We start from the raw sequence: 25,504 nt of genomic DNA, 5'->3' as shown, positions 1-25,504 counted from the left end.
GAACTGTGTTCTTTTCAGAATGATTCTGGAGGAGGCTGACCCACCCCAAAGGTAGACAAGAGCCAAGGAGAAGGAAGTCCAATCACTGGTTGGTTACATCTGAATGAAAAATGGCCAAACTGAGACAGTCATCACCTCTGGTATATGATAAGTACTTTGCTGTTGTTTTCAGGCAGGGTCTCACTGTAGCCCAGACTGACCTGGTACGCACTCTGTAGCCAAGGCTGGCTTCAAACTCACAGTGATCCTCCTACCTCAGCTGACAAGTGCTGAGGTTAAAGGTATGTGCCACCATGCCCAGCCCTATAAATGGTTTTTATTTTATGCCTTCATTTTATCACGTACTTATTTTTTTTTAATTTTTTGTTTATTTTTATTTATTTATTTGAGAGTAACAGACAGAGAGAGAAAGAGGTAGAGAGACAACGGGCATGCCAGGACTTCCAGCCACTGCAAATGAACTCCAGATGTATGTGTCTCCTTATGCATCTGGCTAACATGGGTCCTGGGGAATTGAGCCTCAAACCAGGGTTTTTAGGCTTCACAGGCAAGCGCTTAACCACTAAGTCATCTCTCCAGCCCTCATGTACTTATTTTGTTTTGAGGCATGTTCTCACTATATAGCTCAGGCTGCCTTCAAACACACCATTTCCTGCCTCAGTCTCCTGAATGCTGGGATTACAAATTAAAACAACAAAAAAGGCCCAGCCATTAAAAAAAAAAAAAATTTTGGCCAGGCGTGGTAGTGCATGCCTTTAATCCCAGCACTCAGGAGGCAGAGGTAGGAGGATCACCGTGAGTTCCAGGCTACCCTGAGACTACATAGTAAATTCCAGGTCAGCCTGAGCTAGAGTGAGACCATACCTTGAAAAACCAAAAAAAAAAAAAAAAGTTCTACTTATTGACTTATTCAAAGGACATAATTTTAAATATACATGAATTTGTAATCAGACAACAGGCCTGTGTTAGAATTTAGCTTGCTACTTTTTTTTTTTTTTTTTTTTTGAGGCAAGTCCAACACTGGCCTTTTTCTTTTCTTCTTTCTTTTTCTTTTGTTATTTGTGAGAAAGAGCAAGATGGAGGGAGAGAGAGAATTGGTGTGCTAGGGACTCCAGCCACAATAATTAAACTCCAGACGTGTGCCAACTTGTGTGCATGTATAATCTTGTACTTTTGCCACCTTGTGTGTCTGGCTTATATAGGATTTGAGGAGTCAAACATGGGTCCTTAGGCTTTGCAGACAAGTACCTTAACCATTAATCTCTCTAGCCTAGCTTACTACCTCCCTCTCTTTCTCTCTCTCTCTCTCTCTCTCTCTCTCTGTGTGTGTGTGTGTGTGTGTGTGTGTGTGTGTGTGTGTGTGTGTGTATGTGTGTGTGTGTGTGTATCTGTGTACATGTGCATGTGCGTGTGGAGACCAGAGGTTGATGTCAGGTGTCTTCCTCAATTGCTACACCTTACTTATTGAGACAAGGTCTCTCCCTGAACCCAGAGCTCACTGATTTGTCTTCATCTCTGGAGACTGGGATTACAGGTCCAGTTAGCCACACCACATGAGTGTCCTCTGGTTTGCATGGTGTGACGTCATCTCTGGTTGTTAATGTGACAGGATTGAGAAACACCATGGAAGCAGATCTTATGGCCTGTGTGTGTTGGAGAATGTCTAAGTTACATGACTTGCGGTTGGATGACCCGCTCTACCTGTGGGCTGGGGAACCTGGACGGCATGAGGAGAAAGCTAACTGGCTATTAGCGTTCCTCACTCTGCTTCCTCACTGTGGACTGAATGTGACAAGCTACTTCTGATTCCTGCCACCATGCCTTCCCAGCCAGGTGAGCCCTAGCCTGGAACTGTAAGCTAGAATGAAACCTTTCTCCTTGAATTGCTTTGGTCAGATGTTTTGCTGCAGTGACAAGAACTGTGACTAATACACGTAGCAATGTTTTGTCAACTAAGCCATCACCCCCAGCCACACTCTGTCCCTTCTTAAACTTGTGATTTTTGAACAAATTTCTTAAGCTTCTTTGTAAAATTTTATGTATACATAAAACATAAACAAATAGGATGCCATGAACTGTTTCAATACATACATGTGTAAGTGTCTTAAGCTTATAAGCCTCCTTTCCACATATGGATAATAATGAACTTACTGAAAGGTATTTGTGAGGATTAAATGAAATAAACTGTGCAAAAGTTCTCTGAACAATGCCTTCAATCTGAGGAGATACTGGCAGGGTGTGGCTTTAGTATAGAGCCTGGGTCTAGCATGTGAACCCTGGGTTCCACCCCCTGCACAGGAAAGCAAAAGCAAAATGAAGCATAGAATCAATGACCAAAAAACTCCACTTTATTAATAACTCAGGATCAGTTTTTTCTGCTCACTGCCAAGAAGTTCAGTAACCCCTGGCTGTTCCCGCCAAAGAAACAACGGAGAAAATCCAACTGAATTTTATTCCTAGCGCCATAAATCACACCACATATAATCATCATAGGGAAACCCTTTTCAAATACCTACTGTATGGAGGTCACTTAAGTCCTCTGAAAGTTGGATGTTGTAGTTGGGTCAGTTCTGGTCCCTGAAGCCCAAGGCTCTCAGTACCTAATTGAAAACATGCAAAGGGTGGGTTATAATTAGGACTGAACCACATGTTCTTAATTCCCCGTGAAGAACACACATTGGATTTCAGTACTTCTCATGGGCCAAAGCGTTCTGATGTGGGGTTTGGGTTCCTCAGCGCAGCCATGTGACAGGGGTTTTGATGTGGTTTTCTGTTCCAGTAAGTCAAACTCTGGCATCTCGGAGCAAGCCCAGCCTGCCATGCTGAAGATGAGCCCTAAGTGCGGATGAAGGTTGAGCCTGCGGGCAGATGAGGCCCTGAGCTACAAGGGCCAGCTCGCCAGAGGCTGTTTCACTGTGGCATGGTCCCACCAATCAGGACTCCCTAGCTGCCGCCACCCACCTCCATTATCTAAAACTGTGCTTTTCAATATGTTCTTTAAAAAAAAAAAATAGTTATTTGCAAGAAGAGAAAGGGAGAGAGAGAAGGGACACACCAGGGTCCCTGCCATTGCAAACAAACTCCAGATGTGTGCCCCACTTTGTGCATCTGGCTTTACGTGGGTACTAGGGAATTGAACTTGGGCCTCCAGGCTTCGCAAGCAGGCACCTTCAACTGCTGAGCCATCTCTCCAGCCCCAAGATGTTCTTTTGATCTTTGATCTTTTCAGTGGGAAAAGGAGAAGCAACGACGAGAAAGAAGAGGGGGAGGCAAGGACAAGGGAGGGGTGGAGAGGCCCTGGCATGTTCCTGCCAGGAGGAACAGGGACAACGTGAGCAGAGTCATGAACTGTCTGCACTGCTCTGGGTAAGAGCGTGCCTGGGGCCCTGGTGTTTATTCATTCTATTGTAAATAAATAATTCATGGCTGGAGTGAAAGCGCGGGCATGATGGCAGATGCCATCATGATGCCAGTGCTTACCAACATGTGGTATTACTCTCTTTCCAGAAACATGAACGACTAGCTAATGTGGGTTGTGTGTGGCTTGTGCCCTAAAGGTTCATGTGGTCGAGGCTTGGTCTCCAATGGGAAGTGTTGAGAAATTGCAGAACCTTCGAGAGATGGGACTCAGTGAAAGGTGATTAGGTAACAGGAGCACCACTCTTTAAAGGACTAACACCCATCTTGTGGAAGTGTATAAGGTCTCCTGGGACTAGATTAGTCACTACCAAACAGGCGGTTCTAAGGTGAGGACACCCCACATACTTAAACTTTTCGCACCTGTTTCTTCTACTTCTCTCCCACTTTATAATATTGCCTTCTTAGATAGACGTCAGCACCTGCTGTCTGGGTTTTCCAGACACCATAATCACGAACTAAATTAGCATGTTTTCTTTGTAACAAAAATTTCAGCCTCTTTTTTTGTTTGTTTGTTTTTTTATAGCAACACAGAAAGTACTAAGGCAATAGCTTTCCCACTCTTATTGCAGTTAGGTGGGGCCTGAAGACCGCATAGCAATGGGACATGAAACAAGCGCCATTTGTCTCTTAGGCTGAAGACACTAAAATACCACTGAGAGTTCTAGTCTCTCTCTCTTTCTTTCCTTTTGAGGAGACCCAAGGATCCGTGTGTTCTAGATGCTGCAGGTATAGATGGACTGGACCCATGAAAGACTAAGGGAGCAGAAGTTCCTCAACACACGTGTCCACCCTTGACTTGCAATGGCTATATAAACAGGCAGGAAATAAGTCTTTGTTGTGTGTTCAACTTTGGGCCCTACCACTAACATGCTACCACAGGATAACTAGATTATTCTAGCGCACACTTCATGTATATTGCTAACATAGATATGAGTCTGTGAGTCATCTGGAGGATTTGTCACTGGGAGTAGGCCAGAGCTGACTAGGAAAGGAGAATGGTATGGTCATCTTCAGAAGAAGAAGCAAGCCAAATTACCAATTCCACGTGTCTAGAATATGGGACTTTACCCAGGGATTATTGCAGGCAGAATAAAACTTCCAGGTGATTCAGTTCCTGCAGGTGCTCATCTCAAACACACCACACTTTAGACTCCAGCTAACAAAACAGGTCAACTCAAACCCCAAGGGGAGACATCACCCCCAGTGCGCTGTTCATCCTGACCACATTGGTTTTGGTCCCCGAGTCCTCCAGTGGGTCTAAGAGCACAGGAAATAAAAGAAGTTTCATAGGCCACTTCAAAAAATGCACAGGATGAAGCTGGGCATGGCAGAGCACGCCTTTAATGCCAGAACTTGTGAGACAGAGGTAGGAGGATCACCATGAGTTCAAGGCCATCTTGAGACTACATAGTAAATTCCAGGTCACCCTGGGCTAGAGTGAGACCCTACCTCCAACAATAAATAAATAAATAAAGTGCACAGGATGTTGGACAGTGATGAGATCTTATTTCTTGTTGTTGCTTTTTAAAAATACAATCTTTATAAAGAACATTTTATTTATTTGAGAGAGAGAGAGAGACAGTGGGCACACCAGGGCCTCCAGCCATTGCAACCGAACTCCAGATGCATGCATCACCTTGTACATCTGGCTTACATGGGCCCTGGGGATCAAACCTGGGACCTTAGACTTCGGAGGCAAACATCTTAACCACTAAGCCATCTCTCCAGCTCTTTGCTTTTTGTTTTGTTTTAAAATATTTTATTTATTTTCAAGGACAGAGAGAGAGAGAGAGAATAGCCATTAACCACTGCAAACTCCAGATGTATACACTACTTTGTGCATCCAGCTTTACCTGGGTCCTAGGAAATCAAACCCTGCTCATTAGGCTTTGCAGGCAACAGCTGCAAATGCTGAGTCAGCCCTCCAGTCCCCAAGATCTTATTTCTTGTCTTTGCATTACCTTCACAGTGCCAATCATCTGAATGGGAGTGGATATCTATTCAGGATGTTTGAATGAATGACAGGTAATAAACAAGCAGCTGCAGGGAGGGAAACAGGAATATTCTTCCTATTTCTGAACCATGAAACCATGCAGCTACCCCATTTGAACTTGCCAGCCCAGGTTCAATTATCTAGCACACATGTAAAGCCAGATGCACAAAGTGGCACGTGTCTGGAATTCGTTTTCAGTGGCTGGAGGCCCTGGCATGCCAATTCTCTCTCTCTCTCTCATAAAAAAAAATAAATTAAAATAAATTTTAGAAAATGGGCAAAGAACATGAAAGGGAAAAAAAGGGGAAGCTCACCCTCTTGCCATTACTGGTGACTCTGTGCAATGACAGAAAGGCTTTCCATTCTCTTTTCCATGGCTAGCACGCAGTCAGACAGGATTTGGCTGATAGAATGATGCACATAACACGTTCTTCATGGAGACACTGCCTTTTTATTAGAGGCAGAAGGAAGAAAGAATGATGGAAGAACCTTCCATGTGACTCCCTGAGCTAGGCTTGCTAAAGGCTTTGTTTATTTATTTATTATATAGATAGAATTGGCACACCAGGGCCTCAGCCACTGCAATCAAACTCCAGACACTTGTGCCACCTAATAGGCATGTGCGACCTTGCGCTTGCCTCACTTTTGTGCATCTGGCTTTTGTGTGATCCGGAGAGTTGAACTTGGGTCCTTAGGCTTCGGAGGCAAATGCCTTAACTGCCAAGTCATCTCTCCAGCCCTTGCTAAAGGATTTGTATGTAAACATAAACCTGTCTGCAGAAATTTACTTCCCTAAACTAGTTAGTAATGCAGAGTGTACAATATGCCAAAAATCATATGAAAGAGTTCACTGGGACCAGATTGCATTTTGTTGTTTTGAGAACATTTATACTAAAGTTTCCCAGGGTTTTTAATACTTAAAAGTCAAAAGTAGGACTTAAGAGATTGCTCAATGGTTTAGGCACTTGCCTGCAAAGCCAAAAGACCCAGGTTCACTTGCCTAGTACCCATGTAAGGCCAGATGCATTATGTGACACATGCATGTGGAGTTTGTTTGCAGTGGCTAGAGGCCCTAGGATGCCCATTCTCACTCCCCCTGCCTCTTTCTCTCTCTCAAATAAAGAAAAATAAGATATTTTAAAAGTGGATAATTATTTGAAAAAAAGTTTAAAAATGTCCCTTTTTCCTGACTGAAAACCTGACACATGGTATCATATTAAAAATAAATCACACTCATTTCTGTGCCAGACTAGCAGGGTGATGGACAGACATAGCTCTGCTCCTACATGGAGGAGAGACAACAGCCCTGTTCCCACGTACAGGTGACTCAGCCCTGTTCCTATGTGCAGGAGAGACATAGTTCTGTTCCTGCATATAATGGTATAAAACTTGAAATCAGGTATCAATATAGGGAGGCCACTTATATGGAGCTCAATTCAAAATGCAAATATATTTTTATTTTGATTACAGTGCACTTACAAAAGGAAATCACTGCACTTTTAAAGCAGTGGTAGAAGATTTCTAGCTCTGTCTTCTTTAGTGACTCTTAATTAAGGTAAAGTATTACTAGTTGCAAATTTATATTAAGAAGTAACCTTCAATTTCTTATCTTCTGTATCCATATGAATACTACTAAAAGTATGCTTCAATTATGCTTTTCAAAAATTACCTTGATATTCTACTTATAAGAAAATGAATGCAATCTCAAAACAAAAAAAAAAAACTCAACTAAAACTGCACACATAAATAATGAAAGGAAGGGAAAAGGATTTGGGACCCAAGGGCCATCCTTCCCTGCCAGTTGATGGAGATGTTGATTTAAAGTGTTTATTCCATTCTGACCCAAGGTCATGATAGAACTATGTTCTGTAAAGAAAACGGCAGAGGAGAAAGAAAGACGTTCTTAATAAACTCACATCCTTCTCTGCACGTCCTTGCTGCCTGCAACGTTACATCTGATTGAAGGACACTGTGACCTCTGCTCCCAGCCTGACAACCCCCCCCCCCACAAGGATGTGAGGTGGAAAAGCCACCCCTGAGCTTCAGGTGTAGTCTGAGGTCATCAGAATATGTTTCTGTCCAACTTTCCAAGCTTTGTTTTCTTATAAACCACCCATACTAATGACTCCGTCCTCCTGCTGGGAGGGGGAAGCTGAGATGTAGCTCTCAGAATATCCCTTAGAAATGAGGGGTGCTGCGCTCTCTCCTCAAGGGACTGACCAGAGCTGGAGACACATGGGTTTAAAGACGACTGGCTCCCTCTACCTCCACCCCCACCAAACCCTACTCCCGGCCCACTGACTGACCTAACCAAAATAAATACTAAATGCAGAAGCTCCGTGGAGAGTCCATTCGGAGTGCGCCGCCCATCTCAAGGCTCAGGCCAATGCCAAGGATCTCACTGCTTGCCTTCTTTTCACAGCATCCATTTGGCAATTAAACCACAGAACGTGTAAGGGTTAGTCGCTGCCACTATAGCAAAACACTTGAGATGATTAACTTATAAGGGGAAAGGTTTATTTTGGATCATGGTTTCAGTGACTTCAGTTCATGACCGGGTGGGTACATTGCTTTTAGGACTCTGGTGGGGTACCTGATGGTGACAGAGGGGGAAAATGCTCAGCCCATGCTCAGAAACAAAAGAGAAAGAAGAAGAGAGCCTGAAGTCCCACAATCGATTCCCTTCAAGTGCGTATCTCCAATGACCTAAGGGCTTCCTAAAGGTTCTGCTACTTCGCAAAGCCCACCCCCACAAAGACCAAACCGTTAATACATGGGAGACATTCGACATCCAAACAGCAGCACTGTACAAACGGACATTATCTGGGTGCTATTTAAACGAGTATTCATTCTGACCATCACACATCAATAAAGTCTGCGGTCTTAATATGTTAATAATGATAATGACTAGTTAACATCTTTACTTTGATATCATTCATAGTTTACAACATCGCTTCATTTGAGACCTTTTTCTGTTTTTTTCATTCAGACTCCCACACGGCTCTGCACTGGGTGACCATGCACAACTATTTACACTAATTACATGAGGGAAAGTTAGACTTCTTGTCCTGACTAAATGGTATCAGACGTAAGTTTAGAACCAGGTCTGCCAAAGGCAAATCTTTTCCCACTCTACTCTGCTGCCCAGACACAAAAAGTAACTTTTGCTGAGAGCTTTACAATTTATAAGATATTTCAGTACTTATTTTATTTGATAGAAGTAATACGTAGCAACAGTTGTTGAGTTATTAATAAGTTGAACCATTGTGTTGAATATGAAGTACTCAATACAAATTTCCTTATTTATGAAGTAAGTATAACTAGTGCTATCTCTGAGGATGAGAAAAATCAGTCACAGAGAGGTTTCATAACTCATATAAATCACACAGCTAATAATAAGTAGTAGAGGAGAGATTTGAAACCAGTCAGAATGACTCAAGTGCTATGGAGCCTCCCATTTCTCTTTAAATATTTTTGTTGTTGTTGTTGTTGTTGTTGTTGTTTTTGTTTTTGTTTTCCAAAGTGGGGTCTTACTCTAGCCCAGGCTGACCTGGAATTCACTCTGTAGTCTCAGGGTGGCCTTGAACTCACGGCAATCCTCTTACCTCTGCCTACCAAGTGCTGGGATTAAAGGCGTTCACTGCCACACCCAGCTTATGAAATTTTTTGAAATATTCTACTTTTGTCTATTGATTTAAGAGAAAAAGAGGCAGAGAGAGAGAGTGCACCAGGGCCTCTAGCCACTTCAAACAAACTCCAGACGCATGCATTACCATGTGCATCTGGCTTGTGTGGGTACTGAGGAATTGAACCTGGTACCTTAGGCTTCACAGGCAAGCGTCTTAACCACTAAGTCATCTCTCCAATCCTTTAAGTATTTTTTATTAAATTAAATCCATGATCAGCATCCCCTTTGTACTTCCACCCAATGAATTAGCAAGTTCATGACCTTGCTGTTTTTGTTTGTTTGTTTGAAGCAGGGTCTCATTCTAACCCAGGCTGACCAGGAGATTACTATGTAGCTGGTCTTGAACTCATGGCGACACTCCTACCTCAGTGCTAAGATTAAAGGCATGAACCACTATGCTTGGCTTAGTTCATGAATTTTTTAAATTGGTGACTGAAGAACCACAGGTCCAACTTCTAATACATATTACAAAGTACATTTGCTTGCATCCATGTTGACTGGACCACAGAAGAAATTCCAATTACTGAGAAAATGAATTACTCTTTCTTCTAGAAAGGATTCTTCTGTTAACCCCATTATCATAGCCCTGGTTTTCAGACAACTGATTGTCTTAGTTTTACATGTGAATGTGTGTATGAATGTGCATGTGTGTGTTGTGATGTGTAGCTATGCATGTGTGTGTACAGAGAACCCCATGTACAAGCAAGCAGAGACCAGAGGAGAATGTTGGGGTCCCATTATCACTCACTGTGCACTGCTCGAGAAGGGCCACTCCTCAACCCAGAGCTGCTGTCCATCAAGGAGCCTCACTGATTTCCCAATTTCTGCATCTTTCCATGAGGAGAGGAGCGGTTACCGAAGTGTGTGTCCACACCCATCTTTTTACTTGAATGCTGGACAGTCAATCTTGGTTGTTTCTAGCCCAAGGGGTCTTCATGATTAAGTGGCAAGAACACTAAACTATTCAGCCATCTCCCCATTCTAATACCAAAAACTACAAAGTTCCTTCTCCTTCATTTTCCATACTCATTTATCAAAAATTCCTATTTTTGTGGTATATACCTATAGGACTTGCATTAGTCTCATCTGCCACCACCATGGTATAGTCAAATAATCAAACAATGGCCTATCAAACTTTAGACAATTTTGGTATCTTGTCCATGCTCATTCTAAAAAAAACCTCCCCAGGCTGCATGCCGTGACCTACTATGGCTGACACAAGAAGACCTCCTCAAGCTGCATGCTGTGATCTACTGTAGCTGACACAAGAAGACCTCCTCAGGCTGCATGCTGTGATCTACTGTGGCTGACACAAGAAGACCTCCTCAGGCTGCATGCTGTGATCCACTGTAGCTGAAACAAGAAGACCTCCTCAGGCTGCATGCAGTGATCTACTGTAGCTGACACAAGAAGACCTCCTCAGGCTGCATGCTGTGATCTACTGCAGCTGACACAAGAAGACCTCCTCAGGCTGCATGCTATGATCTACTATAGATGACACAAGAAGACCTCCTCAGGCTGCATGCTGTGATCTACTGCAGCTGACACAAGAAGATCTCATCAGGCTGCATGTGTGATCTACTGTAGCTGACACAAGAAGACCTCCTCAGGCTGCATGCTGTGATCCACTGTAGCTGAAACAAGAAGACCTCCTCAGGCTGCATGCAGTGATCTACTGTAGCTGACACAAGAAGATCTCCTCAGACTGCATGCTGTGATCTACTGCAGCTGACACAAGAAGACCTCCTCAGACTGCATGCTGTGATCCACTGTAGCTGACACAAGAAGACCTCCTCAGACTGCATGCTGTGATCTACTGTAGCTGACACAAGAAGACCTCCTCAGACTGCATGCTGTGATCTACTGCAGCTGACACAAGAAGACCTCCTCAGACTGCATGCTGTGATCTACTGCAGCTGACACAAGAAGACCTCCTCAGGCTGCATGCAGTGATCTACTGTAGCTGACACAAGAAGATCTCCTCAGACTGCATGCTGTGATCTACTGTAGCTGACACAAGAAGACCTCCTCAGACTACATGCTGTGATCTACTGTAGCTGACACAAGAAGACATCCTCAGGCTGCATGCTATGATCTACTGCAGCTGACAAAGAAGACCTCCTCAGGCTGCATGCTATGATCTACTGTAGCTGACACAAGAAGACCTCCTCAGACTGCATGCTGTGATCTACTGCAGCTGACACAAGAAGACCTCCTCAGGCTGCATGCTGTGATCTACTGTAGCTGACACAAGAAGACCTCCTCAGACTGCATGCTGTGATCTACTGTAGCTGACACAAGAAGACCTCCTCAGACTGCATGCTGTGATCTACTGTAGCTGACACAAGAAGACCTCCTCAGGCTGCATGCTGTGATCTACTGTAGCTGACACAAGAAGACCTCCTCAGACTGCATGCTGTGATCTACTGCAGCTGACACAAGAAGACCTCCTCAGGCTGCATGCTGTGATCTACTGCAGCTGACACAAGAAGACCTCCTCAGGCTGCATGCTGTGATCTACTGCAGCTGACACAAGAAGACCTCCTCAGGCTGCATGCTGTGATCTACTGCAGCTGACACAAGAAGACCTCCTCAGGCTGCATGCAGTGATCTACTGTAGCTGACACAAGAAGACCTCCTCAGGCTGCATGCTGTGATCTACTGTAGGTGACACAAGAAGACCTCCTCAGGCTGCATGCTGTGATCTACTGTAGCTGACACAAGAAGACCTCCTCAGGCTGCATGCTGTGATCTACTGTAGGTGACACAAGAAGATCTCCTCAGGCTGCATGCTATGATCTACTGCAGCTGACACAAGAAGACCTCCTCAGACTGCATGCTGTGATCTACTGTAGCTGACACAGAAGATCTCCTCAGACTGCATGCTGTGACCTACTGTAGCTGACACAAGAAGACCTCCTCAGGCTGCATGCTATGATCTACTGCAGCTGACACAAGAAGGCCTCCTCAGGCTGCATGCTATGATCTACTGCAGCTGACACAAGAAGACCTCGTCAGGCTGCATGCTATGATCTACTGTAGCTGACACAAGAAGACCTCGTCAGACTGCATGCTGTGACCTACTGTAGCTGACACAAGAAGACCTCCTCAGGCTGCATGCTATGATCTACTGCAGCTGACACAAGATCTCCTTAGGCTGCATGCAGTGATCTACTGTAGCTGACACAAGAAGACCTCCTCAGGCTGCATGCTATGATCTACTGCAGCTGACACAGAAGACCTCCTCAGGCTGCATGCTATGATCTACTGTAGCTGACACAAGAAGACCTCCTCAGGCTGCATGCTATGATCTACTGCAGCTGACACAGAAGACCTCCTCAGGCTGCATGCTATGATCTACTGTAGCTGACACAAGAAGACCTCCTCAGGCTGCATGCTATGATCTACTGTAGCTGACACAAGAAGATCTCCTCAGGCTGCATGCTATGATCTACTGTAGCTGACACAAGAAGACCTCCTCAGGCTGCATGCTATGATCTACTGCAGCTGACACAAGAAGACCTCCTCAGGCTGCATGCTATGATCTACTGTAGCTGACACAAGAAGACCTCCTCAGGCTGCATGCTGTGATCTACTGTAGCTGACACAAGAAGACCTCCTCAGGCTGCATGCTGTGATCTACTGTAGCTGACACAAGAAGATCTCCTCAGGCTGCATGCTGTGATCTACTGTAGCTGACACAAGAAGACCTCCTCAGGCTGCATGCTATGATCTACTGCAGCTGACACAAGAAGACCTCCTCAGGCTGCATGCTGTGATCTACTGTAGCTGACACAAGAAGACCTCCTCAGGCTGCATGCTGTGATCTACTGTAGCTGACACAAGAAGACCTCCTCAGGCTGCATGCTGTGATCTACTGTAGCTGACACAAGAAGACCTCCTCAGACTGCATGCTGTGATCTACTGTAGCTGACACAAGAAGACCTCCTCAGGCTGCATGCAGTGATCTACTGCAGCTGACACAAGAAGACCTCCTCAGGCTGCATGCTATGATCTACTGCAGCTGACACAAGAAGACCTCCTCAGGCTGCATGCTATGATCTACTGTAGCTGACACAAGAAGACCTCCTCAGACTGCATGCTGTGATCTACTGTAGCTGACACAAGAAGACCTCCTCAGGCTGCATGCAGTGATCTACTGTAGCTGACACAAGAAGACCTCCTCAGGCTGCATGCTGTGATCTACTGTAGCTGACACAAGAATATCTCCTCAGACTGCATGCTGTGATCTACTGTAGCTGACACAAGAAGACCTCCTCAGACTGCATGCTGTGATCTACTGCAGCTGACACAAGAAGACCTCCTCAGGCTGTATGCTATGATCTACTGTAGCTGACACAAGAAGACCTCCTCAGGCTGTATGCTGTGATCTACTGTAGCTGACACAAGAAGACCTCCTCAGGCTGCATGCTGTGACCTACTGTAGCTGACACAACAGACCTCCTCAGACTGCATGCTGTGATCTACTGTAGCTGACACAAGAAGACCTCCTCAGGCTGCATGCAGTGATCTACTGTAGCTGACACAAGAAGACCTCCGCAGACTGCATGCTGTGATCTACTGTAGCTGACACAAGAAGACCTCCTCAGGCTGCATGCTGTGATCTACTGTAGCTGACACAAGAAGACCTCCTCAGACCGCATGCTGTGATCTACTGTAGCTGACACAAGAAGACCTCCTCAGGCTGCATGCTATGATCTACTGTAGCTGACACAGAAGATCTCCTCTGGCTGCATGCAGTGATCTACTGTAGCTGACACAGAAGACCTCCTCAGACTGCATGCTGTGATCTACTGTAGCTGACACAAGAAGACCTCCTCAGACTGCATGCTATGATCTACTGTAGCTGACACAGAAGATCTCCTCCGGCTGCATGCAGTGATCTACTGTAGCTGACACAGAAGACCTCCTCAGACTGCATGCTGTGATCTACTGTAGCTGACACAGAAGACCTCCTCAGACTGCATGCTGTGATCTACTGCTGCTGACACAGAAGACCTCCTCAGACTGCATGCTGTGATCTACTGTAGCTGACACAAGAAGACCTCCTCAGACCGCATGCTGTGATCTACTGTAGCTGACACAAGACCTCCTCAGGCTGCATGCTATGATCTACTGTAGCTGACACAGAAGATCTCCTCTGGCTGCATGCTATGATCTACTGTAGCTGACACAGAAGATCTCCTCTGGCTGCATGCAGTGATCTACTGTAGCTGACACAGAAGATCTCCTCCGGCTGCATGCTGTGAACTACTGTAGCTGACACAAGAAGACCTCCTCAGGCTGCATGCTGTGATCTACTGCAGCTGACACAAGAAGACCTCCTCAGGCTGCATGCTGTGATCTACTGCAGCTGACACAAGAAGACCTCCTCAGGCTGCATGCTATGATCTACTGTAGCTGACACAAGAAGACCTCCTCAGGCTGCATGCTATGATCTACTGTAGCTGACACAAGAAGACCTCCTCAGGCTGCATGCAGTGATCTACTGTAGCTGACACAAGAAGACCTCCTCAGACTGCATGCTGTGATCTACTGTAGCTGACACAAGAATACCTCCTCAGACTGCATGCTGTGATCTACTGTAGCTGACACAAGAAGACCTCCTCAGGCTGCATGCTGTGATCTACTGTAGCTGACACTAGAAGATCTCCTCAGACTGCATGCTGTGATCTACTGTAGCTGACACAGAAGATCACCTCCGGCTGCATGCTGTGAACTACTGTAGCTGACACTAGAAGATCTCCTCAGACTGTATGCTGTGATCTACTGTAGCTGACACAGAAGATCTCCTCCAGCTGCATGCTGTGAACTACTTTTGCTGACACAAGATCTCCTCAGACCACATGCTGTGAAGTACTGTAGCTGACACAAGAAGGGCTCTCCAGACTGCATGCTATGAACTATTGTTGCTAGCACATGAAGCCCTGCTTCTTAGATTCTCCCCTTTCTGTTTCCTGGTAACTAAGTCTCCTCACAATCCTGAAAACATGCCCATGCTTTCCTTGTTATATGTCCTTTTAAGCCATTTCTCTTATGCTCAATCCAACCCAGAAATCCTTCCAGTCTGCTGGGAAATGTCTGAGTAGTCTTTTGTACTGTTCATCTTTATGTCACTGTGACACAATATCCAAGATAAACAACTTCAATGAGCAAAGGTTGTTTTGGCTCATGATTTCTGAGGTTTAGGTTGATGGACACCTGTTCCATTGTCTTCTTTTTCTTTTCATTTTTTGTTTTGTTTTGTTTTGAGGCAAGCCCAACAGACTGGCCTTTTTTATGTGAGAGAGTGAGAGTGGAAGTGAGAAAGATAGAGAGAGAGAATCAGCACACCAGGACCTCCAGCCACTGTAATCGAACTCCTGATGTATGCACCACCTAGTGGGCATGTACAACCTTGTGGTTGCCTCACCTTCATGTGTCTGGCTTACCTGGGACCTGGAGAGTCAAACATAGGTCCTTAGGCTTCACAGGCAAGTGCCTTAACCACAAAGCCATCTCCCCAGCCTCCCTTCCATTGCTTCTTAACATGATGTAGCACAGTACAGCCAAGCAGGAGAACAAAGTGGAGAGAACCTTTCACCTCATGGCTGCTGGGAAGCAAAGAAACAGAAAGGGAGGAGCTAAAGTCCCAGCATTCCCTGTAAGTGTACACTCCTCACTTCCTTTTTTTTTTAGCAAGACAGAGAGAGATAGAGAGGAAATTGTTGAGCCTGGGCTTCAACCACTACAATCAAACTCCAGATACTTGCACCACCTAGTGGTCATGTGCAACCTTTCACTTGCCTTACCTTTGTGTTTCTGGCTAACATGGGATCTGGACAGTCAAACACGGGCCCTTAGGCTTCGCCGGCAAGAGCCTTAACCGCTAAGCCATCTCTCCAGCCCCCTTGCTTCCTCATTTTAGACTTTCTAAAGGTTCCACCACCTTCCAAATGCTACTATCAGCTGGAAAACCAAGTCTATAGACATGTGAGTCTTTGGGAGACATTTCAGATCCAAACAATCATGCCTTTCATATTTGATTCTGATTGCTTCTACAGCAGGTGTCATAAAGCTTAGTTTAATTGTGTTTTATAATTGTCTCAATATTAATCTTATCTCCTTAGTAAAAAGACCAAGTCCATTTTCTGCATAGGGATGTTTGCCTGCCCATCACCTTGAGCAGCCCAGGAACCTATTCCTCAGACTTCTTTCCATGTCGTGGTGGGCTGATTTTTCTCAGGAGGCATAATGACAAGGGGCTTAGGAATACCAGCAGAGAAGCTGCTGGATGCTCTGGCATCCTTCAGAATCATCACACTGAGCAGCCATTCATCAAAGGAGAAGCTGCCCTGGGACAATTTCTGAGAGAGTAGGACTTTATAATGATAATAATAAAGTTAGCATGTAAGTGCACATTTGAAAAGTGTGTCAGATTTTCCAAAGTGCACTCTCCAGAATTGTTTTAGGAATGCAGTTCTTGTAGATGGAAAGAGTTCTGAAAGTTATCTGGTTGGCAAAGGGACAACATTTTCTAAATATACTCTGTTGCATTTCACCAACTGACCCATCCCTTCATCCTTCCTATTCTTCCAAAGACGTGTTACCTTTGGATTTCTAGAACATGAATTAAAAAAAAAAATGCTAAATTGAGGTTCTCCCAACCAATGGGCTTCTGTAGACATAATAGTGTGACAATTAATCTTTGTTGAGTAATAAACAGGATTTTCTAAATTTCTTTAGCTCCCATGTAGCATAACAATAAACAGGCCTATAGGGAAGATTCGGGCCACAGAGTGATTTCCATGCCAGCAAGTCCTGGTTCCGCCCGTGACAACTGAGCCAGGAGGCTAGATGCTTTAGGGTCAGAGGAGAGTAATAAATTGTAGAGACAGGAAACTGGCTCATTTCTGGTGGCAAAGGACCATTAAAAGGTAGCTGGGGAGACCAACATTGGAGTGATCTTGGTCTTTTGTCTCTGGGCTGCCTCAGAGGGGAAAGTGCATAAGAGAACTTAGCCTCAATACACTGTCCTTTCCCCTCATTTCATATTTAAGGCTGTTCATGGAAACATAAGCTCCCTGTAGTACCCATCTGGGCATGGCCACATCAGAGTAAACTCAGCAGTACAGTGTGGTTAGGCAGTGGAAGGGCTTGAGTTTAGCTTTCCCAAGCTATCCCCAGTTCCTGTGCGGTGTGGAACTTTTGTCTCCTGCATTCCTCTGGAGGGCAGGGCACAGATGTTGGTAGAGTCTGACTGTAGAACTCACCAAGGAGGGATGTCTGTGGTAGGGACAAGATGGTACTGGGGCCAAGGGCTACAAAAGGAATATCCAGGGCCCTGGCCTCATTACAGTTCCTGCCTGACCCAAAGGCCCACAACACCATGGGGAAGCTAGAGGGAGGGAGGGCAAGAAAATGGAGGCTTGGCTGTGACTTGGGAGAGAAAATAAACCACAAACTACTCAAAAAAAAAAATAGTCTTCAGCAGCAAACACTGACTGAGTGCCAAGGAATGGGACACACTATACACTCATAGTCACCAGTTGCAGCTCAGATTAGCCACATTCTAACAGACGTGGTATATCAGTTACTTTCTCCTTGCTGTGAACAAATACCCAACCAGAGGCAGATTATGGAAGGAAAAGAATTTAATTTGGTATTACAGTTCCAGATAGTAGGCCCATCATGGCGGGGAAAGCATGGCAGGAGGTGCTATATCATCACAGCATCAGAGCAGTCGAGAGAACAGTATGTGGAGCCAGGCTGTAGTAACTCAAGGCCCACCCCCAGTGGCATGCTTCTTCCTGCAAGTTTCTACCTTCTTGTCTTCAAATATGTGAGCCTACGGGGGACATGGTTACACTCAAACCACCGTATACGGTGAGTATTCAGAAAATGCCACCCGGAATCAAGCCTGCCTCCTCTCCTAGTCTTAGGTCCAGGTGGCATGTTAGTCAGAGAAGGCAAGTTTGAAAGAGACATGGGAAACTCTGGCATTTCTCCAGAGGAAATGGAGCTATCTAAAGGAATCTGCTTCAGAGCAATGGGATTGGACTGAGGTAGGAGTTCCGTTTCCCATGTAGTGGGATAGGCTGAGTCACAGCCTCCCCGCAGGTCCTTTGCACTCTACTCACAATAGGATGCCTGCTTTGCTGACCCTACGCCACCACCCAGCCTCCTTGTTAAGCACAGGAAAGAACTGATTGGGACCACAGGGCCAGTGCGGGAGACAGGTGAGGTGGATGTGAAGCCAAGCTGCAGGTCTGAGTTGACATCGTCAAAGGCAACAGGGCAGCAAGATCACACCAGGAGTGGAATCTCCTCATTTCCACTCCACAGTCCCTCAGGGCTGTGTCTCCAGTGAATGACTCTGTGGGAGATACCTGAGGAAACGAGTGACAGCTCTTCATGCTTAGAAGCACACCTTCCTGTTTCCTGTGTGCAGCAGCCGCAGTCATTTCTCCCAGCCTTCCTCCAGGAGAAGCCCGTGGCTGAAGATGTGCTTCCTGCATGGTCCTTCCTGGGGGTGGCAAGACACGACGTTCCTTTTCGGCCAAATGGTCTCAATAGCATGGAGCTGATAAGCACAGCGATTGAACAGTGTGGCTTTTCCTTTCTTTTTCTCCTGAGTATCACCTAAAACTGAGATCTTTATTGGCCGTTGTGGTCATCCATCTGCAAAAGGCACACGAGAAAGAGAACGAGGTTGGCAGCCAACCTCATGCTTCTCCCCAGTGTCGCTTACCTGGCTTTCACCAGAGCCCAGGCTTCAGCGTGCCTCTCCCCTCCGTGCTCGATTATTAAAGACACAAGCACCAGAGGGGATCCTTGGGGGGCTGTGGATTTTCTCCCCCTTGCCTTCTCTTCTTCTTTTTTTTTCTCTCCCTCTCCTCCTCCCCAACCCCACTTCTTTTCATCCCAGGACCGGATGTACAAGTTCCAGAAGAGGAATACACATCCCCAGAGTCTGAAATCAAATCTGGAATTCATAATCTCTATAAATGCACTTTATTAAAAGCAGGAATCAAGGACAATTTTAGAATATTGGAGAGGTTGGTTGTACAGAGAGGACTTGGAATTAGGGATAATTTTAGACATGTAACTAATTTTTGCAGGCAGCTAACTGTGGGTGAATGGAAAAATGGGGCCCGCTGGCATCTGTCCTATCCCAAAGATTTTACAACCAGTCTTTGAACTGAAGACAGTCTCTGCATACTTTTTCAAAAGGAAAACAGAACACTGTGGTGGGGCCCATTCATCTATAATTATCACAACCAGGTGAAGCACAGCTTTACAGAAGCACATAGGAAGTAAGAGTCCCAGCCATAACACCACCAACATAAGGCTAATCTCCATAAAAATCTGTGTGCTGGTGCCTATGATGCTTAGTGCAATTTTTGACTGCTACCAAAAGTGGATCGGGGCCTGGAGAGATGGCTCAGTGGTTAAATGCACTTCCTGGGCAAGCATGAGGGCCCGGGGAGAGGGGGCCGAGACTTCCTGAGTTCAAATCTCCAGATCTCACATGAACAGCTAGGTATGGCCACACACGCCTGTAACACCAGCCCATAGGCAATCAGAGACCAGAGAATCTTTGAAGTCCTGCAAGCTTCAGAGTTAGTCAAGAGAGATCCGGCTCAAAATAAGACCAGGCAGAAGAGCAATGGAGAGAGACTTCTCTTCCAGCCACCACAGGCAAGTGCATGGGGTACTGGAAGGGGACACACATACACTCACAAGCAAAAAATCTTTAAAAAAGTTTTAGAGTTTGGAAAAAAAGAGTGGATGGGTATGCATGTGTGTGTCTATGTGCATATCCTTGTGTGTGCATGTGTGTGAAGTGAAAGAAATATCGGTTGAAGGAAGAATTGGAATCAGGGCTGGAAAGGTGGCTTAGTGGTTAAGGCTCTTGCCTGCAAAATATAAGGACTCATGTTTGACTTTTTTTACGTGGTTTCCCACATAAACCAGATGCACAAAGTGACACAAGCACGTGAGGTCACACATGCACACAAGGGGGTGCTCACGTCTGGAGTTTGACTGCAGTGCCTGGAGGCCCTGGTGCACCATTTCTCTTTCTCTCTCTCTCCTACTCTTGCTCTCTCACATAAAAAAAAGGGGGCTGGAGAGATGGCTTAATGGTTAAGGCGCTTGCCTGTGAAGCCAAAGGACTCAGGTTCAATGGCCCAGTACCCTCGTAAGCCAGATGCACAAGGGGCATCTGGAATTCATCTGCAGTGTCTAGAGGCCCTGGTGAGCCCATTCTCCTTCTCTTTCTCTCTCTCTCCTTGCAAATAAAATTTTTTTTAAGTTTAAATAAAATAAAAACCAATCTGTGGGACTTGCCTCAAAAAACAAAAAAAGAATTGGAATCACTTGAACACGTAGGCAGAGAGAGAGAGAGAGAGAGAGAGAGAGAGAGAGGAAGGGAGAGGCAGGAAAGGTCACAACAACTACATGAGAACAAGCTTGTAGCCTTTACCATCGGAGGGGGTTCCCTGGATGGGGAGCTAGGATACAATCCATTATTCCCTCAAGGCCCATATGATTTTATGTCAGTAAAGTATCTCTGAGCAATTTTCCCCCTCGGTTTGGCATCACAGCATTCTGAATAGCATTGTGTGGCTCACGGTAGTTCTCTGATGAAACCATCATTTCAGGGGTCAGCCAACTCCACAGAGGGAACGAAGTGATTATGAGATTCACATTCTGATAATAAAAGAAGAGCTAAGCCCCTTCGACCTGTCAAGAGCAAGACAGGAATCCTGTGACCCAGAAGAAGGGAGGGAGTCAGTGTTTCTGAGCTCATCTAAAGGGGAGCCATTGCGGTTGCTAGAGGCTCAGAGGAAAACTTGAGAGCGCTGATGCTCCTGGAGGGGCCATGGGCTGGCTTCCTGCCACTATTGAACTCACCTCCAGTCATCCTCTGCTGCTTGCTGTATCTGAAAGGGTCCCTTTTGCAGAACATATGGAAGGAACTGAACTCCCGGGAGGCAGGGGCCCTTGACTTTTCACGCTGGCTGCTTTTCTCAAACTTGTGAGTTATTGCCTTCATTATAGTCGCCATAAAGGGAAAGTTGAAATGAGCCCTACAGTGGCTCTCAGGAGAGCCAGCAACAGGATCAGGTTCGTGTTACTGTCTTTTGGAGCAAGCTGGACTCTCCCCTGGCTTTCCTTCTCCCTGTGGAGTCAGAGGCCCAGAGCTGAGGTGGGCCACCCTCTCTGCCTCAGGTTCTCTGGAGGAAGGATGGAGGACGTGGCTCAGGGTCCAGCTTCCTGTCGGGCTAGCCAGAGGCTTGCCTGTTTTCCCAAGGTGGTCCGGCCTGTTCTCCAGAGGGGGCAGAGCAAGCTGAAGGGAGGATGTGTTTTCTGTGGGCCGTGAGGTCAGTGGACATGGCCAGGCACACAGACAGAACCCTCTCCACAGCGCTGCCCAGGGATGCCCAGGGCTTGACCCTCGCAGCCCGCGGCCTGGGCCAGCCCTGAGGCGTCAGGGAGCCACGCGGCCGGGGAAGGCTCCGCAGACCCTCCGCGCTCTGCCTGTGCCTCGTTTTTTATGATTTCCCCAGCAGTGGCTCTGAGTCTGCTCTGCTCTTGGGTCCTGTTTGTTTCCAAAAGCCAAAAATGTCCCCCAAATGCATTGCAAAGCTGCAGAGTCTGAAGGACTAGAAAGAACTCTGTGGAATATGAACTTAAATATATAACATGGAAGTCAAAAGAATCTATTTCGGGGGAGGAGGAAGGGAACCAATAAAAGTGGGGAGAGGAAACAGGAGAGGGAAGTGGGGGACTCGTATGAGCAAAGTATGTGGCATGCATGTGTGAAGATGTCATAATGAAACACATGATTTTGTATTAGTGTAAGGCTGAGAGACTATGATACCCATCAGGAACCAGTATGGGCTTAGAACTCCCTAAGCCAGTGGCTTTATCTACAAATACAAAGAACTGAGAACCATAGACATGAAGAAGGGATCAATTGGGAGAGTTATTTTAAGAGAGGAGATAGTAGAAGCAGAGAAGCTCTTCAACTGAGGGGTGCGTTCTCTCTCCCCCAGCTGGGAGTGGTCCCAAGAAGGAAGCCCAGGCTCCTTCAAGTAGCATGTGAGTCTCCTGTGGCTGACTCCCTTGTACCTCTGGGTTTCTCCTCTATCCAGCTTCCCAAAAAAAACACCCTCTCCTGTCACCATTTGCCAGCTGTAGCCTCACCTTCATGATTGCAAGCTCTACTTGTCCTTCCTAGAAAAGCTCTATGCTTGGGTCTATCTAGCCAGTGCCTTCTAATTAAGGACTCTCCAGGAAACAGATCGCCCTCTCCCTGCAAAGCTGAAGGGCTTTTTTTTTTTCTCCTAAGCAAACCAACAGCCATGAATCTATTCTTTGATACAGAGTGCCCCTCTTGTCTGAATAATGTAATGTCATGGGTTTCACAAAGCTCTTTTAAAAACAAGAAATATTTGTACCTACTCATTTAAGAGAGACAGAGATAGAAAGAGAGAGAGAGGAGAGAGAGAACATGGGTACACCAGGGCCCCTTGCCACTGCAAATGAACTCTAGACACATACGCCACCTTGTACATGTGGATACTGGAGAATTGAACTCAGGCCAATGGGCTTTGTAAGCAAGTGCTCTTAACCCCTGAGCCAGCTCCCCAGCCCTCACATAGGTCTTTGTGTAACTCTTCTGGTCCCCCTTTCTCTCTCCTTTGTCTCCCCCTCTCCTTGCACTCCTTCCTTTCCCTTGAACCCCCTCCCCCGTCCATCCCCATCCTTCAGTGCTAGAGATGGAGCGAGCCCAGGGCCTCAGACTTGTGAGGTAAGTGTTGTACCATTAAGCTACACCCTCAGCTTGTAATATAACTTTTTTTTTTAGGTAGGGTCTCACTGTAGCTTAGGCTTTGGCCTCAAACTCAGGGAGATCATCCTACTTTAACCTCCTGAGTGCTGGGATTACAGGCATGAGCCATTATGCCCCAATTCAATGTAATTGATTTATTTTTAAATTTTGTTTATTAGCATACAAGAATTGGGTTTAATAATGGTATTTTCATGCAGTTTTTGTTTTTGCTTTCCTTCCCCTCTTTCTCCTCCCCGCTTGCCCCTCCTACCACCGAGTTAGCCTCCTTTCTGCTTTCATGATACATGTTTCTTTCCCATCCTTTGCTTCACCTCTTATTCTCTCCCTTGTAGTCTGTTAGCTCAAATCATAGCTCATATTTTGATCTCAGAGCAGGTGGGAATCAAGGACAGTCAGCTCTCAGATCTGAGGGACCCATGTCTACAGCTGGCAAGCTGTATGTGGACATCTCAGATTCATTCCTTTGAATGGGATTCTTTTTCATAACCTTTTATTATTTTAAAAAATGTTTTTATTCATTTATTTATTTGACAGAGAAAGAGGGAGAGAGAGAGAAAGAATGGGCCACCAAGGCCTCCAACCACTGCAGACGAACTCCAGATGCATGCACCCCCTTGTGCATCTGGCTAATGTGGGTCTTGGGGAATTGAACCTGTGTCCTTTGGCTTTGCAGGCAAACACCTTAACCGCTAAGTCATCTCTCCAGCCCAGTTTTTTTTTTAAATGAGAGAAAGAGCGAATGAGTGAGAGAGAAAGAGAGAAAATTGGCATGCCAGGGCTTCCAGCCACTGCAGTAGAACTCTAGATGTATGTGCCACCTTGTGTGGCTTAGAACACGTGTCACCTGTGTATCTGACTTTTGTGAGATCTGGGGAGTCAAACATGGGTTCTTAGACCTCACAGGCAAGCAACTTAACTACTAAGCAATCTCTCCAGGCCTATTTTTATTTTCTTGAGGTAGGGTCTTGCTGTTTCCCAGGCTGACCTGGAATTCACTATGTAGTCTCAAACTCCCAACAATCTTCCTATCTGAGCCTCCCAAGTGCTGGGATTAAAGACCACCATGCCTGGCTCATAGTTTATTTTTGTATGGAACTTTTAAAATGGTAATTGAGTTGCAAGAGGAGTGACATTTTTGTTAATCTCATATACATTATATCTGAAAATGTAAATTAAAGTTGATGGGATAAAATTATTTCAGATAAACAAATGATTAGCTTTTACATTTATTTTCAAATCCTCTCAGGATTGCATCTGTTCCTCTCTGGGCATTTAAGTACCATGGAGAAGACAGCCACATCCGCCAGCAGAGGATTCAGCCTTCCTAGATTTATGATGCAGAACAGAATAGTGGTGTTTCAGTACAGAAAGGAAAGACCAGCAACTGACTTTCAGACTCCCACTGGTCCCTGGAATGCGCTGACATTTCTCAGGAGACAGTCAGCTTAAAGCCACCAAAATGTACTTCTTGATTCATTAATCTCTGAGTCAGGTAGGAGTGGAGACAAGGGAATTTGCTCAAAACAGGCATGAAGTACAATATGACTTTGCTTTCTTATACACAGCCATCATTCACACAAACTGAGCCTTTAACCTTTCAGAAGATTAAATGCTGTAAAGACAGACAGTGTCTAGTTCAAGCAGCAGCAAATCAAAGTAGGTAACAATACACCATATGGTGAGTAACAGGGAGGCTCTGGTATCCAGGGGAAGCCAACAGCTGATGGGGGGAAAAAAAAAACCTGTGGGAGGCACAGCAAGGAAGGACACCCCTGTAGATGTGCCAGGGTAGATATGGGGGACTACCAGGGAATAAAGACATTCATCTAAGGTGAACCAGGTAGGAAGCTACCCTCATTCAGAGGGTGCAACTCAACTCTCCTTGATCCAGAGGCCAGCAAAAAAGAGTAAGAGACAGATATTCTCCCTTCTGAAAAGCCACTACCACCTAGCCAGAGCCATTATTTAATGGGCAGATTCAAAACTGGCTTCTGAATGGATTTCTTAAGAGGACAAAACAGAGAGGCTGTTTGTCTGGAATTATATTAAAAATAGTTTGTGCCAGGTGTGGTGGCACATGCCCTTAATCCAGGTGTGGTGGTGCATGCCCTTAATCCAGGTGTGGTGGCGCATGCCCTTAATCCCAGCACTAGGGAGGTAGAAGGAGGAGGATCAGTAAGAGTTTGAGGCTGCCCTGAGACTACATAGTAAATTCTAGGTCAGTCTGAGCTAAGCTGGTCAGAAAACCAAAATAAATAAATAAAATAAAGGTAGTTTGTCCTTCTTTAAACCAACTCTTCCCTATCTTTTCCTCCCTTCAGTCCCCATCTCATGACCTCTGCCCTTTGGCCTTTCTATGGAAAGATCATATGCACATCATTCACACCTCTGTAAACTCAGTCCTCCGGGGGTCTGCTTGGTGGCTCTTCTCTTGTCAAGGAATTTTACATTGACCAGGAGGTGGGTTTTCCTTCCACATGAGTGTTTTATTAAAGCTTGTAAGTTGGGTTAATGTGTGTGTGTTTGTTTTTGTGGGTTT

At 45.6% G+C, this 25,504-nt stretch overlaps 1 long non-coding RNA gene across 2 annotated transcripts in view; it reads right to left on the bottom strand.

Annotated features, from left to right (window-relative positions):
• Positions 1–25,504, bottom strand: part of LOC123453763 — a 68,991-nt gene that overhangs the window by 14,069 nt on the left and 29,418 nt on the right. For both annotated transcript variants that reach the window (XR_006632961.1, XR_006632960.1), the window contains exons 3-4: positions 18,491–18,782; positions 2,517–2,600 (exon numbers count right to left, since the gene is read on the bottom strand). This is a non-coding gene — a long non-coding RNA (uncharacterized LOC123453763). The remainder of the gene's footprint in view (positions 1–2,516; positions 2,601–18,490; positions 18,783–25,504) is intronic.

The sequence above is a fragment of the Jaculus jaculus genome, chromosome 12, assembly GCF_020740685.1.
Source record: "Jaculus jaculus isolate mJacJac1 chromosome 12, mJacJac1.mat.Y.cur, whole genome shotgun sequence".
Classification (NCBI taxonomy): domain Eukaryota; kingdom Metazoa; phylum Chordata; class Mammalia; order Rodentia; family Dipodidae; genus Jaculus; species Jaculus jaculus.
This window is presented reverse-complemented; position numbering and strand designations above follow the sequence as displayed.